General features: G+C 34.2%; 2 long non-coding RNA genes across 2 annotated transcripts in view; both read left to right on the top strand.

The window, feature by feature from the left end:
- Positions 1–1,666, top strand: part of LOC108365042 (uncharacterized) — a 3,192-nt gene extending 1,526 nt beyond the window's left edge. Inside the window, exons 2-3 of the long non-coding RNA XR_001847869.1 lie at positions 1,041–1,043; positions 1,656–1,666. This is a non-coding gene — a long non-coding RNA (uncharacterized LOC108365042). The remainder of the gene's footprint in view (positions 1–1,040; positions 1,044–1,655) is intronic.
- Positions 1,667–1,938: 272 nt separating this feature from the next.
- LOC108365041 (uncharacterized) lies at positions 1,939–11,219 on the top strand. The gene is made up of 4 exons (XR_001847868.1): positions 1,939–2,067; positions 3,722–3,724; positions 10,316–10,322; positions 11,209–11,219. It is a non-coding gene; the product is annotated as an uncharacterized LOC108365041 (long non-coding RNA).
- The last annotated feature ends 3,202 nt before the right edge of the window (positions 11,220–14,421 follow it).

Below are 14,421 nucleotides of genomic sequence, written 5' to 3'. Positions count from 1 at the left end.
TATATGGCAAGCAAAATAATCATACCGAGTTTGGTACAAATTGGTAGAACGGTTACCGAGATACATATATGTGATCATAAGTGGGCGGTGCCACAACCATTTTCCAAAATTTTATCACAAACGTAGTTATTTCCTGCTAAAGAATTGTTGCAAGCATCAATTTTGAATAAATTAGCTTTAATATTTACTGATTTATCGAAGATTTCGTATTTCTCCAAATTACCGTTATATGGGATGTGGGCGTGGTTACTGTCCGATTTTAAAAATTTTCGGTCATTTGGTATGCTGTACAAAGGCCAACAACTGTGCCAAGTTTGGAAGAAATTGGTGCAGCGGTTACCACGATATACACATGTAACCAGTGTTGCCATTTTAGTCGTTTTCCGGCTAGATTTAGCCGGTTATGATAGCAAACAGCCGGAGAAATTTCGATTTAGCCGGCAGCCGATTTCTTAGCCGTTTTACAGAAAAAAATTTGCCGTTTTTAGCCGATTTTGCTATTTGCCTTGTTTTCTTAAATTACAAATAGGTATATACGTTTCCATTTTTGACTAAGCGACCCAAAATCTGTTAGAAATGACTATTAGCCTTATCGTGGAGAAAATTTTCATGTCAGGCAGGGTTGTATGAAATTGGGCCGATTTCGCTTATTTTTATTTGAAACGAAGAAGAGATTTTCTTCATAAAATGTTTGTTATAAATGTCTTAATTTTAAGTGTGAAATTTTATTCGCAAACTTAGAAAATTAGAAATTGTTTCACTGTTAAGACACTTAAGATGCGTTTGTGTTTGGATTTAGTGCCAACAAAAGCATAAATATTACATGTAGATATTGTCTTCCCAGATAGCGCATATTCAATTCTGCCTAAATTACAAAACATCATTTTTGCACACTCCCAAAGGTTTAAGGTAAGGGGAAAATTGATATTTTCAAGCACTATGTACACATATGTATTTTTTTAAACAAACTTTTTTGCTGAGAACTTATTTAAATTCCAAAAACCGAATGCCAACTTGTATTAAAGGAGCCAACACTGAAGTGAGTCAAAATAAAAATAAAAGAGCACAAATTTCTATGTAAAGCAAAACTCTCTGGGAATCTTACGAGACATCTGCCGGTCATATGCAGTGTTGCCATTTTAGCCGTTTTCCGGCTAGATTTAGCCGGTTGCGATAGCAAACAGCCGGAGAAATTTCGGTTTAGCCGGAAGCTGATTTGTTAGCCGTAAAAGAGCACAAATTTCTATATAAAGCAAAACTCTCAGAGAAGACTATAGGCTTGTTCGTCAAAAATGCAACGAAAATTATCACTCAAAATATCAGATAGTAAGAAAAAATGCTCCCTGATTCTCTCTCAAGTAAAGAAACTTGCGAATTTCTGCACGAACGCAAATTTTCAGGAACTTGCAAGTTTTCCTGCCAGCCAGTGTCCACGGTTGCATTTCAAACATAAAGAATTTGTATAGAATTTTTAAAATTCTTTCAATGGAGCAAAAAGCAGGATCTACATTTCTTGTTAGTCCGACTTTCTTCAACATACGTTTCAATTGCTTTGTCGTAGTAACTATCGGGTTTCCTATATCGACTCTGGTTGAGATTGCATTCCGAGTACGTTTCAAATCACTGGAATTAACAAAATTAATTAAGTAAACAAGTGTTTACTTAAATTTTTGTTAAGTTTGTAATTTTTTAAATTTGACGAATTCGAAAAAAATGCAACCATGTGCCGCAATCATATGTTTTTCATAATTGCAAATTCTTGCTGGCAAAACTTTTTCCAGCTTGAATTTGCAACTTNAAATAGTCTTTTTACTCATGATTTATTTAAATAAAACATGTGAAATTTAGTTGAAACACTTTAGCCGTTTTTAGCCGTTTTTTTGCCAATTTAGCCGGTTGGTCCAAAAAGTTCTGGCAACACTGGTCATATGACCGGTCATCTAAATGGGAGATCTGCAGTTTTTTGGGACCATATTTTGCATCAGAATTGAATGGATTTCTGAAAAATCTGACCAGTTTTTTTGTGTAACTTTGATTTTTCGTCCCTTGTCAACATATGGCCTCGTTGTTTTACTGCCTCAAAGTTGAACGGAAATCTTTACAGCGTTTTTTATGTGTATTGGTTTCTATTTGAGTGTATTGAGAATCGGTCAGTCTGAAAAGGCCTTGTAGGGAAGACTATAGGTAGTAAGAAAAAATGCTCCCAAATTCTCTCTCATGTAGAGAAATTTGCAATTTTCTGTACGAACGCAAATTTGCAACTTTTTCTGCCAACTAGTGTCCACGGTTGCATTTCAAACAAAAGAAATTTGTGTAGAATTTTTAAAATTCTATCAGAGGGGCATAAAAACAGGATCCACGTGTATATATCTTGTCAGTCCGACTTTCTTCAACATACGTTTCAATTTCTTTGTCGGGTTTACTATATCGACTCTGGTTGAGATTGCATTCCGATTAAGAATACAGTTTTTTTTGCCGAGTACCTCTCAAATCATTGGAATTAACTAAATTAATTAATTAAACAAGTATTAACCTACTTTTTTCATTTTAAAATCGCTCCAATTTGTAAATTTTTAAATTTAACGACCTGGTTTATTCAAATTATCGTTTAAAAAAATTCAACCGTGTGCCACAATCATATGTTTTTCCTAATTGCAAATTCTTGCTGGCAAAATTTTTTCCGGCTCGAATTTCTAACTTCTCTCCAAGAATTAGTCTTTTTACTCGTGATTTATTTAAATAAAACGTGTTAAATTTAGTTGAAACATTTTAGCCGGTTTTATTTGCCAATTTAGCCGGTTCGTCCAAAAAGTTCTGGCAACACTGCATGTAACCATAAGTGGGCGTGGCTACGCCCATTTTCCAAAAATTTATAATATTCTTATTTTTCGTCTACAATTTATTGTAAATATCAATTTTGAGTGAATAATCTCCATTAGTTACTAAAATATCGCAGTTTTCCTATATCTGAAAATTACCGTTATATGGGAAGTGGGCGTGGTTACAGTCCAATATCACCGATTTTCAATACCAACCTACCTTGTATAAATGGAGACCCACATACCAATTTCCTCGAGATATCTCAATTTAATCGACTTCTCTACTCATTCTGAGCATTTATGTATACATTTGTCTATATCTATCTCGATTCGTATATAAAAATATGGGTAAATTTTTATAGGTATAGAATATTCGTAGGGGGTAAGAGCATTAAAATTCTGGTTTTACTTTTTTTTTGGACCACCTTAATGTACATATATACAAACATATCGAGCCCCAACCGCCAAAATAACGTAATCAACATTTTTTCAAAATTTTCTTTTTGATGCAGAAATGTATCTAGGAATATTTCTGCATCAAAAATAAAATTTTGAAAAAAATGTCGCTTACGTTATTTTGGCGGTTAGGGCTCGATATGTACGTAGGTACTCGTATACATTCGCTTTGCTGAGCGACAACATTGATGTTCATAAGTACATATGTATATACATTTGCTCATCAGTAAATTTTTCTATTTTGATCAGTAAAAATTTACTGCTACTTTTCAGTAATCAGGGAAAATATATTGCTTACTGCCATGGGCGTAGACAGAATGAAATTTTAGGGCGCTCGAAATTATTAATCTAGCAATTCTAGTTTGGTAGAGGGGTGGGCTCGAGCCCCCAGCCCCTATCCAACTCCGCCCATGCTTACTGCTATATTTTCAGTAATCAGTGCAAAGTGAGTTTCATTATTTACTGATTACTGCTATCTTTGATGCAATTTAGTATTTGTAAGACAGCATCAGGCCGCATATCATAAGCTGGGGCATTAGTTTGACCAAAAACCTAGCAACTAGGGCTGTGCGATTATTCGATTACTCGAGCAAGTTGGTTAATCAGTTATTCGGTTAAACAAGTACTTGATTACTCAAAAAATGCATTTTGCTCGTTAAAAGAGTATACTTTGGAAAATGCTTATTTTATTTTTTACATTCTGTATAATATACATATTTTCATATTATGAAAAAAAATTCGTTTAACTTTTGAAAACAGAAACGTAATTAAAATTTTGAATAATTAATTAATTGCACAGCCCTATTAGCAACAGTTCTACGCTCCAATAAATTATTATTTATAAGTCTAATTCAGAAATTCTGAACACCAGCTTATGTGTTTGTGAAAACTAATGTAGGTTAGGCTGAAGCGCCGTTATAATGGGTACTTCTACGTTAATAACGGAAAAGTACGCGAAGGAAGTGGCGTGCGTAAAGAAGATAGACGCCCACTAAAGGTGTTGCGAATGCAAATAAAAATCAGTTCTTAATAGCCGGCTATGAAACTGTCAGGATTGCCGGGCTTAAAACCTGATTATGGCAACTTAACTTAATTTAATGGAACGTAGAACTTAGAGAATCAAAATGAAACAGATTTCGACGTGTCATTAAGTTACGTTAAGTTTCGGCTGTTGAATTAAAAGCAACACCCACGATGCAGCGAAACAAAGATGGCGCCTTCCGCGGACCGCTAATCCTCTCTTTCTCGATTTGACAGCAGCCACCCTTTCGCTGACGTCACATTATTATTTTTTCGCACAAGTGATGAATATTAAATTTTCATATTGGACCTATTTGCCGGAAAGTTGTACCTAAAAGTAGATACACGTTCCCAAAGAGTAAACGTGTATTTTTATGTGCATATATTTTTGATAGTTGGTGGACTACATCTTTCTTCTGTACCATAACAAATTTTGGACTTACATGAAATAATATTTTACTACGTTCCAAATGTACCTAAAATAATGAGCTTGTCCGAATGTACGTTCAAATTTAAGAATTTGAAGAGTAGGTACAATTAAACCTAGTTTTACTATTTCGCACCACTTCTTCGCTTCTTTCTATTCTTCTTAAAATTATTCTTTACACTCTCATTCTTATAATAATGTGACGTCACACTAAGTAGCTCTCAGCTCCATTGGCGCAATCTTGTATTCCATCATTCTTGAGCAACACCCATTAAACAGAATTTTTAAGAGAGAGCCGTAAGTTACGTTAAGTTGCCATAATCAGACCATTACATGCCTCAAAAATAGGGAGTGCCGTCGATGCTCTCCATGCAAATATAAGTAGTCTACTCCAGGGGTTCCCAAACTTTTTCACAAGATAACGCAATGCAAGCTTCAAGCTCTATGCTCCTTTAGCTTTAATGTGAGAACTGAAATTGTTTTGATGATTACATTATTTCCTTTAAGTTTGTTGGGAGCTTTGACAATTTTACCCTGAAATCGGCTGACTTCCAAAACGTCAATTGCATTGCATACGTACAAAGTATAATGTCCCATAACGCCGAACTACAAAATGTTGACAATGTATACTTTTCCAAAACGCATTCGAAAAGTTATCGAAACCCATCGCTAGAGCAATCAGCGCATCAGAAACAAAGTTGATGCTTCATTTGTTTTTGGTTACCATTGGTGTTTTAAAAATAGAAAATTCAGAAAAATTGTTCATTGCTAAATTGAATATTTAAAATATGCAATGTATGAGGTTGCAATGCGTCGCAATTCTGCATTTACAAACAGTTTGAATACCGCAGTATAATAGTTTCCAAACATTGTATTGATACGTTTTGGAAGTCAGCCATCATTTGACGCTGAAAGCTTGCTGGAGTATTTGTTTTTAACCGACCTCACAAAAAGGAGAAGGTAATCAATTCGTCGGAATATTTTTTTATTATTTTGTTTATGTATGTTACCGCATAACTTTGGACCACGTTAACCGATTACGTTAATTCTTTTTCTAGAGGAAAGGTGTTACCTCACAGGTGGTTCCATTTTAATTTGGTTTAAATCCGATCATTGGATCGTGAAGAGATTAACGATAATCTTAATTTTTTATATGAGAATTGTAGACGGCTTGGTTTTTTGCTTAAAAATTACTTGTTTATGTAAGCATTTGTTGAAAATGCAGTCTCACATAGAAATGTAAAAGTAAAATTCACTAGTATTTTTAATGTAATCTTGCCAACAGCAGTGTTTTCTGCTTACACTTGCATCCAGATTTCTATTGGCTTCCTTCGTGGTATTTAGTATTCAAAGAGCTGTCTTCACTGATGTCCAGAAGGTTTTCAAAAGCTTAATTTGTCATCTGAGTAGGTTTACTTTTCGGGTAACATAAAAACGGGTTTGTTATCCAGCTGTAGACATCCTCAGAGTCAATGTTGGGAAAATATTCGACAATGGTTTTTTCTAAACCTTCCAAATTAACGCTGGTAATACGCGTTAATGCTAAGAAAATAACTTTTACAGTCATTTCACGAAAGCAATTTAAGTGAAAAATGATTTTAATTTTTTGAATTTTTAATGGAAATTGACAGAAAATAAAAAATCATTTTCCATTTAAAACGATATTCACATTACATCATTAATTACTTGGTTTCGATCAAATTACTTCGCATAAATCAAATAAGTTCACATTTCCTTTCTCATAATTTATATAGCACGTATAGGTACGAGTGTGCGGTTTGTACTGGATTTCAAGAAACAAATGGTTGCATAGCTTTAGGCATTTTTTCAAATTTCCCTAACAAAGGGGGCTAAAATAAATGAAAAATATTTATTTTTTCTTCATTTGGTTCTTGACTTATGATAAATTATTTTATTTCTATTTAATTTATTGACATATTTTACAAGGCGAATTTACTTGATTTCAGCATGATTTGCTTATAAATTACAAATGAGCCGTAAATTACGATAATGTGAACAAGCTTTAAATTGCTGGAGAAATCGGTTGTTATCAATGTTCTTATGTTATAACTTTGTTCACATAACGGTTGTTTGTAACAGGCAAAACGAATCCAGATAGATATAGATAAATGTATACATAAATTATCAGAATGAAAAGAGAAATCGATTAAGCGGTGAGTGTCTGTCCGTCCGACCGTCTGTGCACACGATAACTAGAGTATAAATTGAAATATCTTAACGAAACTTTGTACGTGCACTTCTTTCGAGGCGTAGGACGGACGGTATTGAAAATGAAATGGTTACATGTGTATATCTTGGTAACCGCTGCACCACTTTCTTCCAAACTTGGTGCAGTTGTTAGCCTTGCTGCAGCATACCAAATGGCCGAAATTTTTAAAATCGGACAATAACCACGCCCACGTCCCATATAACGGTAATTTGGAGAAATACGAAATCTTCGATAACTTAGTAAATATTAAAGCTAATTTATTTTAAATTGATGTTTGCAACAATTCTTTACCAAGAAATGCGTTTACGATAAAATTTGGGAAATGGGCGTGGCACCGCCCACTTATGATTACATATATGTATCTCGGTAGCCGTTCGACCAATTTGTACCAAGCTCGGTATGGTTATTGTGCTTGCCACATAAAAGCAAAACGTTGAAAATTATTGAAATCGGACTAAAACTGAGACCGCTTTTCATATAACGGCAATTTCAGAAATGCTTGAAACTGCAATATTACGAAATTAAGGACGCTAATTTACTGAAAATTTATACACTCCGGCTTACCATGTAGCCGTAGCTTTCGGAAAGGTATATATTTAATATTTGCGCCAGGAATTTAATGTTCGGCTCCGCCCGGACTTAGACTTTCTTACTTGTTCTGATTTACTATGTTTATTTATGTGGTTTTCATGCAAATTGGTAGAAGTTCTAAAATATACATGCCACCAATAAAAAAATCTCTAGAAAAAAAAACCAATGAAGTATTTTAATTTCGCAGGCCTATGTTATCTTCGCAGCGTCATCCAATACGGGTTCTAAATTTAGTGGCGGNCTTTGTACGTGCACTTCTTTCGAGGCGTAGGACGGACGGTATTGAAAATGAAATGGTTACATGTGTATATCTTGGTAACCGCTGCACCACTTTCTTCCAAACTTGGTGCAGTTGTTAGCCTTGCTGCAGCATACCAAATGGCCGAAATTTTTAAAATCGGACAATAACCACGCCCACGTCCCATATAACGGTAATTTGGAGAAATACGAAATCTTCGATAACTTAGTAAATATTAAAGCTAATTTATTTTAAATTGATGTTTGCAACAATTCTTTACCAAGAAATGCGTTTACGATAAAATTTGGGAAATGGGCGTGGCACCGCCCACTTATGATTACATATATGTATCTCGGTAGCCGTTCGACCAATTTGTACCAAGCTCGGTATGGTTATTGTGCTTGCCACATAAAAGCAAAACGTTGAAAATTATTGAAATCGGACTAAAACTGAGACCGCTTTTCATATAACGGCAATTTCAGAAATGCTTGAAACTGCAATATTACGAAATTAAGGACGCTAATTTACTGAAAATTTATACACTCCGGCTTACCATGTAGCCGTAGCTTTCGGAAAGGTATATATTTAATATTTGCGCCAGGAATTTAATGTTCGGCTCCGCCCGGACTTAGACTTTCTTACTTGTTCTGATTTACTATGTTTATTTATGTGGTTTTCATGCAAATTGGTAGAAGTTCTAAAATATACATGCCACCAATAAAAAAATCTCTAGAAAAAAAAACCAATGAAGTATTTTAATTTCGCAGGCCTATGTTATCTTCGCAGCGTCATCCAATACGGGTTCTAAATTTAGTGGCGGCGTCGCCAGGGAATACCGACGGATCATACAGTGACTTCTCGTGGCGTTTTCTGCCTATTGCTTTACCCTAGACATCGATTCTTTCGTTTTTCCAACCACTGCAAATATCCTCACATTTGCTCCATTTCAAACCATTTTTCTGTACAAATTTGTCGATAGCTTTAAAAATTTCGTAGCTAGTGGTGTAAGTCTCAATTACCTCGCTCATCAAAAGTTCTTCTTCGATTTGCATTGCAAATGGGTACGTCACTACCACGAGAAGAACAGTAAGTCCCACTACGTTAGTACAGTAGTTGCAAACTAAAAAATTCACAAAATTTCAAACTATTTATAAGTTCGTTCTCGACTGCCTCTAAAATCGTGTTGATTCGCTCTTTCACAGTGTGATTGTGAAGTTCCAAAGAATAAGTAACATATACACCTGTGCGAAGCTGCTGCGCTTGTTGCGAGAACAGCCCAGCCTGAAAAAAAATCCGAAAATTAATGCGAAAACGGGAAGAAAAGTGGATGAAGGTGGATTAAGTCTACAAAAGTACCGAAAATGATTGTGAAAAGGGTACGTTTTCGGCGATTTTTCTGAAAATTTTTGGATTTAATTTGTCGTTGACAAAATGTACTGGGGAACTACGCGTAAGAGCGAAATATACCACATAAGCGGCTTGACAAACCAAGCGAAATATCAATTTGCACCAAGCCATTTGTGTTGTGTATGGGGTTTGACGAGTCGCTGAACGTAATTTTAATAAAAATCAAATTTTTTTTGATTTTCTGGCCACTATGTTGAAGTTTGATCAAATCGCTTGCCTTGTGTATGGAAAGTTTAAAGAATTTGCCCGCACCACTAGTATACTCTAGCCACAAGTGGCACCCCAACGTGCCGCGGCACCCACTTTGGGAAAGCCTGGTCTACTCAACTGTCAGTTTCATCCTTGAGCGGCAGGCAGGCAAGAGTTTGCAGTCTGAAGCTACACTTCTTTCTCGCTTTCTCTGACATACTTCTAGTGAATTTTTTAAAGTTCCCATCCCTTTTTAAGGTGTCCAGTATTTTTCGAATTATTGTCGCAATTGTATGCGTTTTTTGTATTGCCGCTAAACCTCCACTTGTTTACCATCAATGCCATTCTTGCATGACTGTTATTGTTGTTCGCTGCTGTTCTTGCTGCTTTGTGTGTACGCACGCTATGCCCCAGCATTGCCACAAGTCGTAAAGTACATACATATGTAAGTGTAACCAGGGCCACCAAGAGAAATCCGGCCCGATACTAAGTATGTGTTTTATTTACATGTTGCTGTGGAGCGCTTTTACCCCGATAGATATCCATTCAAATCGCAACAACTATGCTTTATTAAAAACTACACCAGTAGGCAATGCTTGTGACCGTTTTTGAATTTTTAGCGCTAAATAAAAGCTGGAGGGGAAGAGCAGGCCTTTGTAATGGTGTTGGTTTAACGCTCTGTCCTTGTCGAACTGGACTGGGTACATTCAGCTTCAGTTTTTGTGTGAATAAACAGAATGTTTCGCAAAGGAAGAAAGACGTTTTCTCATTACTCTCATCATTTTACTTGTTAAGCTTAAAAAAGCATTAGCGTGGAAACATTGCCGAAAGCAACTTTTCGTGACACAAAGATGCGAAAATTCAGTGTGGGCTATTGAAATTTTTTTAACTTTATATAGGTTGGATGACTCAATCCTTGTACGACAGAAGGACGCTAGTGTTCACGTACCTACTTACATAAAACTCTTTTGAACAGGAGTTCGTAGTAATTGAAAAAATATGTATAAGTAACCGTTTTACAAACATGTGTATATATGTATAGAATAAAATGTATTATAACCTAGGGGATAAATATGGCCACAGCAAAAAAACAATATCATTTGGTTTCAGTGTTGCCACCATTCGTCTTTTCCCACCAAATTTGGTCGCTTCTTTTTCATTTGGTAGGATGGTCGGCAAAGTAAGATTTTGGTCGGATAGTTGAATTAAGTTTTTAAATTCTTAATTATATTAAATATAAGGCCAAAGAGGATACATGAACTGAAGAAATTTCAGGACTACCCCACAAAATCTTGGACATATCTCAAACACGATGGCTTTCACTAAGAAGCGTTGTGTTAAGAATAGTCGAGCAATGGGATAGTTATAACTTTATTTTATTTCCTGCTTTTACGAAGTAAACGGTATGCGATCTGCATACCTGGCAGAAGGAATGTGTTGCAAAATCAAATGCTATTTTTTATTTCTATCGTATATTTTCCCCAAAATTAACAATCTTACCAAAGATTTTCAAGCTGAAAGCTGTCGTTTGCCATACTTATATGCAACTATCAAAATACAGTACCTCTTAATTTTGAGTAAATTTATTAAAAAAGATGCGATCAGTAACATATTAATGTTGATTTTAAAAATGAAACTAAGCATGTTAAAATATCTGACATTTTTGTTGGAACGAAAGCTGAGATATTTATGAAAAGTAGTGTCAATTGTTCTTGAATCCTTGAAGTTAAAACCAAAATATTAACGTTTTACATAAAGTTTTTGGACCAAATAAATTTAAGATTTGATTTCAAGCGTGAAGATATAAAACTTTCACAAATAATAAAACCAGTTAAGGTTGTTCTAAAGAAGATTTACCAATTTTACCTCTTTTGTTAAGTTTCCCCATCTCATAGATTGCGATCCGCAGTGGAATTTACTGAGGCTAAGTGAGCTTGATATGTTTTGGGAAAAAGTTTATTCTATTAAAAATGGAATGAATGAAAATAGTTTCAAACATCTCGCCAATCTTGTTTTTAATATAATTCCATTACCACATAGCTCTGCGGCTGTATAACACACACTACGCACTATGTGTGGTCAACTGCTAAAGTTTTGAATGTGTAATTAAGTGATTTAAATTTACTTTTAAAAAATTAAACTTATTGGTACATAACATGTACATATGTACATATATAATTCATACAACCAAGAAATGTTAAATGATCTCATCTCTGTGCCTAGACTGTACCTGCATTTATTTATTTCTTGTTTGTTTTAAAATGTACAAAGTACATATATGCAAAATGTATTCAACAAAGTGTGATTGATTTTGACATTGCTCTCATAAGAAGCAGGCTATAATGTCAAATTGAAATGAATTGTTAACCCATTTGAAAATGTGTTTTTTTTTCAAATTTTAATTTAAAAAAAATACACACAAATTTTTCAAGCAACAAATTTTCTTAATAAACGTGAAATTGTTAAGAGATAAACTGCCGAGAAGAGCAAGTAAGTACATTTAAGTTTGGTAATAAGTAAATACGTTCGACTTTGCTTAAATATTTAGTGTAAGGAAACCAAGATTAAACGGAGCAAAACGCTTGAGCGGTGGGCTGTATGCAATAAAAGTCAGGACACGAAAATAGTGCCATGTTTTAAACCACCTAGTTGCGAATTAAGACGGCAGCGATGGGAAGAAAGCTGTGGTGTTGTACTACGTGATTCATCTCGCGTTTGTGAAAACCACTTCAAGGAAAGTGATGTCCAAATCAAACACTTTCCAACGAGCTCGTTTATACCCATGCGCAGTCCCAATGCCATACGAAATAACTGATACAAGTGAGGATTTAGTACGCGATCAGGATACATTCCTACTTTTTAAGTGTCGAATAATGTTTAGGATAAAAAATTTAAATATAAAAATAAACGCTCAAACGCATAAAACTTGGGCAATTGAAAACAAGAAAATTGTTAGAACTATTTTATAAACAATTTGTTTTATTTTATTCACAAAATATATATATTCCAGGTAAAGTAAGTAAAACAAAACTATAATCGAAAAAAGACTAGCACTGATGAGTGCTGACAAGATACATGGAAAACTAAGGGGTAATTCGTTTGTTTACACTTTTTGACATTATAGTACCTTAAAAGAGAGCCGCACTAAATTGTCAATCACACCTTGTTTAATACACCTTGCATATATGTATGCATGAAAAAAACACTTAAAGGTAAAACCAAGGCATAACAAGGTAGAAGTGATTTCGACATTTCTCTCTTCTGAACTGCGACTGAAATGTCAAACCTTAACCCTATAGTATTCAAAAAATTTTTTTTATATAAATTTTCAATTGTGAGTTGTGCGACTGATTTTAAATACATAATAAAATGAGAAGGAATTGCGAGCGGTGCGTCGTGTTAGTCAAAAGCCTGGACAACAAACTTGTGCGTTATTTTAAACATTCGAATTGTCAACGAGCAACGGTGGGCAAATTGCTTCGATGTTTCATTAGGAGACTCTTCACGTGTGGTCGTGACTTTATTTGTTGCCCATTGCAGCCGAGTATTTCTAAGTGGACGCGTTTGGTCCCAGGTGCAGGATTTATCATACCGAATATGAAAAGAAAATCTCCCTTTCATATACATACATGGTTAGGCCAAATTTCAAATGGTGGTCTGATAAAACCTAAACCAGTATTCCTTGTTGACATAAAGAAACTGAAAGTAATTTTTAATAAATTTAATGGAAAGGAAATTTCGAATAGCAAAAATTTAATAGCTAAATTATTGAAGTTAAGTTCTGATGTAAATTTAGAAGAATCAAACTTTTTTAATGACTAATATACTTTAGAATTAAGTATTGCAATAAAAAAATAAATGCTCAAAAACATTAGGATAGTAAAAGCAAGAAAATTGTAAAACGGTTTTATAAATGAGTGTGTTTGATTTAGTGTGTAATTTTGTGTATGTATGCATTCCCATATTTACATTAAGTCGAAAATTCAATAAATACAAGTAATTTTTAGCAAAAAAAACCGACTTCAACTCTCATATAAAAAAAATATATATATATATCTCATGATCCGCTGATCGGATCTTAACCAGATTAGTATGGGACCACTTCTGAGACACTACCTTTCCGATGCAAAAAGGATTATCGAAATCGGTTGACATGGTCCAAAGTTATGCGGTAACATACATAAAATAAAAAATAAAATAAAAATAAAATAAAAATATTCCGACGAACTGATAACCTCCTCCTTTTTTGGAAGTCGGTTAAAAATGAAGCTGATTCTAATGAGATTTTAAATATTTTTATATTTACAAAAACTTTCATTTCAAAGATGTTGAGTTTTATCAAATATGGTAAATGCATAACCAAGGGTTAATTTCTTTGTTTACATTTTTTGACATTACAGTCAGGTATGAGAGAGCTCAACTGAATTGTCACTTCTACCTTGTTGAATATGCCTTGGGTAAAACCAAGGTGTATTAAACAAGGTGTGATTCATGATGGTGGGATTGACAATTCAGTGCGGCTCTCTTTTAAGGTACTATAATGTCAAAAAGTGTAAACAAACGAATTACCCCTTAGTTTTCCATGTATCTTGTCAGCACTGATGCCCTAGGCTTTTTTCGATTATAGTTTTGTTTTACTTACATTACCTGGAATATATATATTTTGTGAATAAAATAAAACAAATTGTTTATAAAATAGTTTTAACAATTTTCTTGTTTTCAATTGCCCAAGTTTTATGCGTTTCTGCGTTTATTTTTATATTTAAATTTTTTATCCTAAACATTATTCGACACTTATAAAAGTAGGATTTTACATTTGTTTCCAATTTTATATGTGAGCTTAACTTTAACAATTTTGAAATAAAATTTTTTTCATGCGAAATAGTTTTCCATTAAAGACTTTGCGTCGAGCAGTTTTAAATTAAGCTCTTCCATACTGGCTTGTATGGTTTTAATTATTTCGATAAGAAGAAATATTTCTGTTCTCAACGTGCATTCTAAAGAGTCATCTGTTTGAGTTTGGACATCAACAAAGAATGTATCC

This window comes from Rhagoletis zephyria, unplaced genomic scaffold (assembly GCF_001687245.7).
Source record: "Rhagoletis zephyria isolate East Lansing unplaced genomic scaffold, Rhagoletis_zephyria_1.1 Rzeph_scaffold_01753, whole genome shotgun sequence".
Taxonomy (NCBI): Eukaryota; Metazoa; Arthropoda; class Insecta; order Diptera; family Tephritidae; genus Rhagoletis; species Rhagoletis zephyria.
Note: the sequence above shows the minus strand (reverse complement) of the source record. Positions and strands in the feature narration are given on the sequence as shown.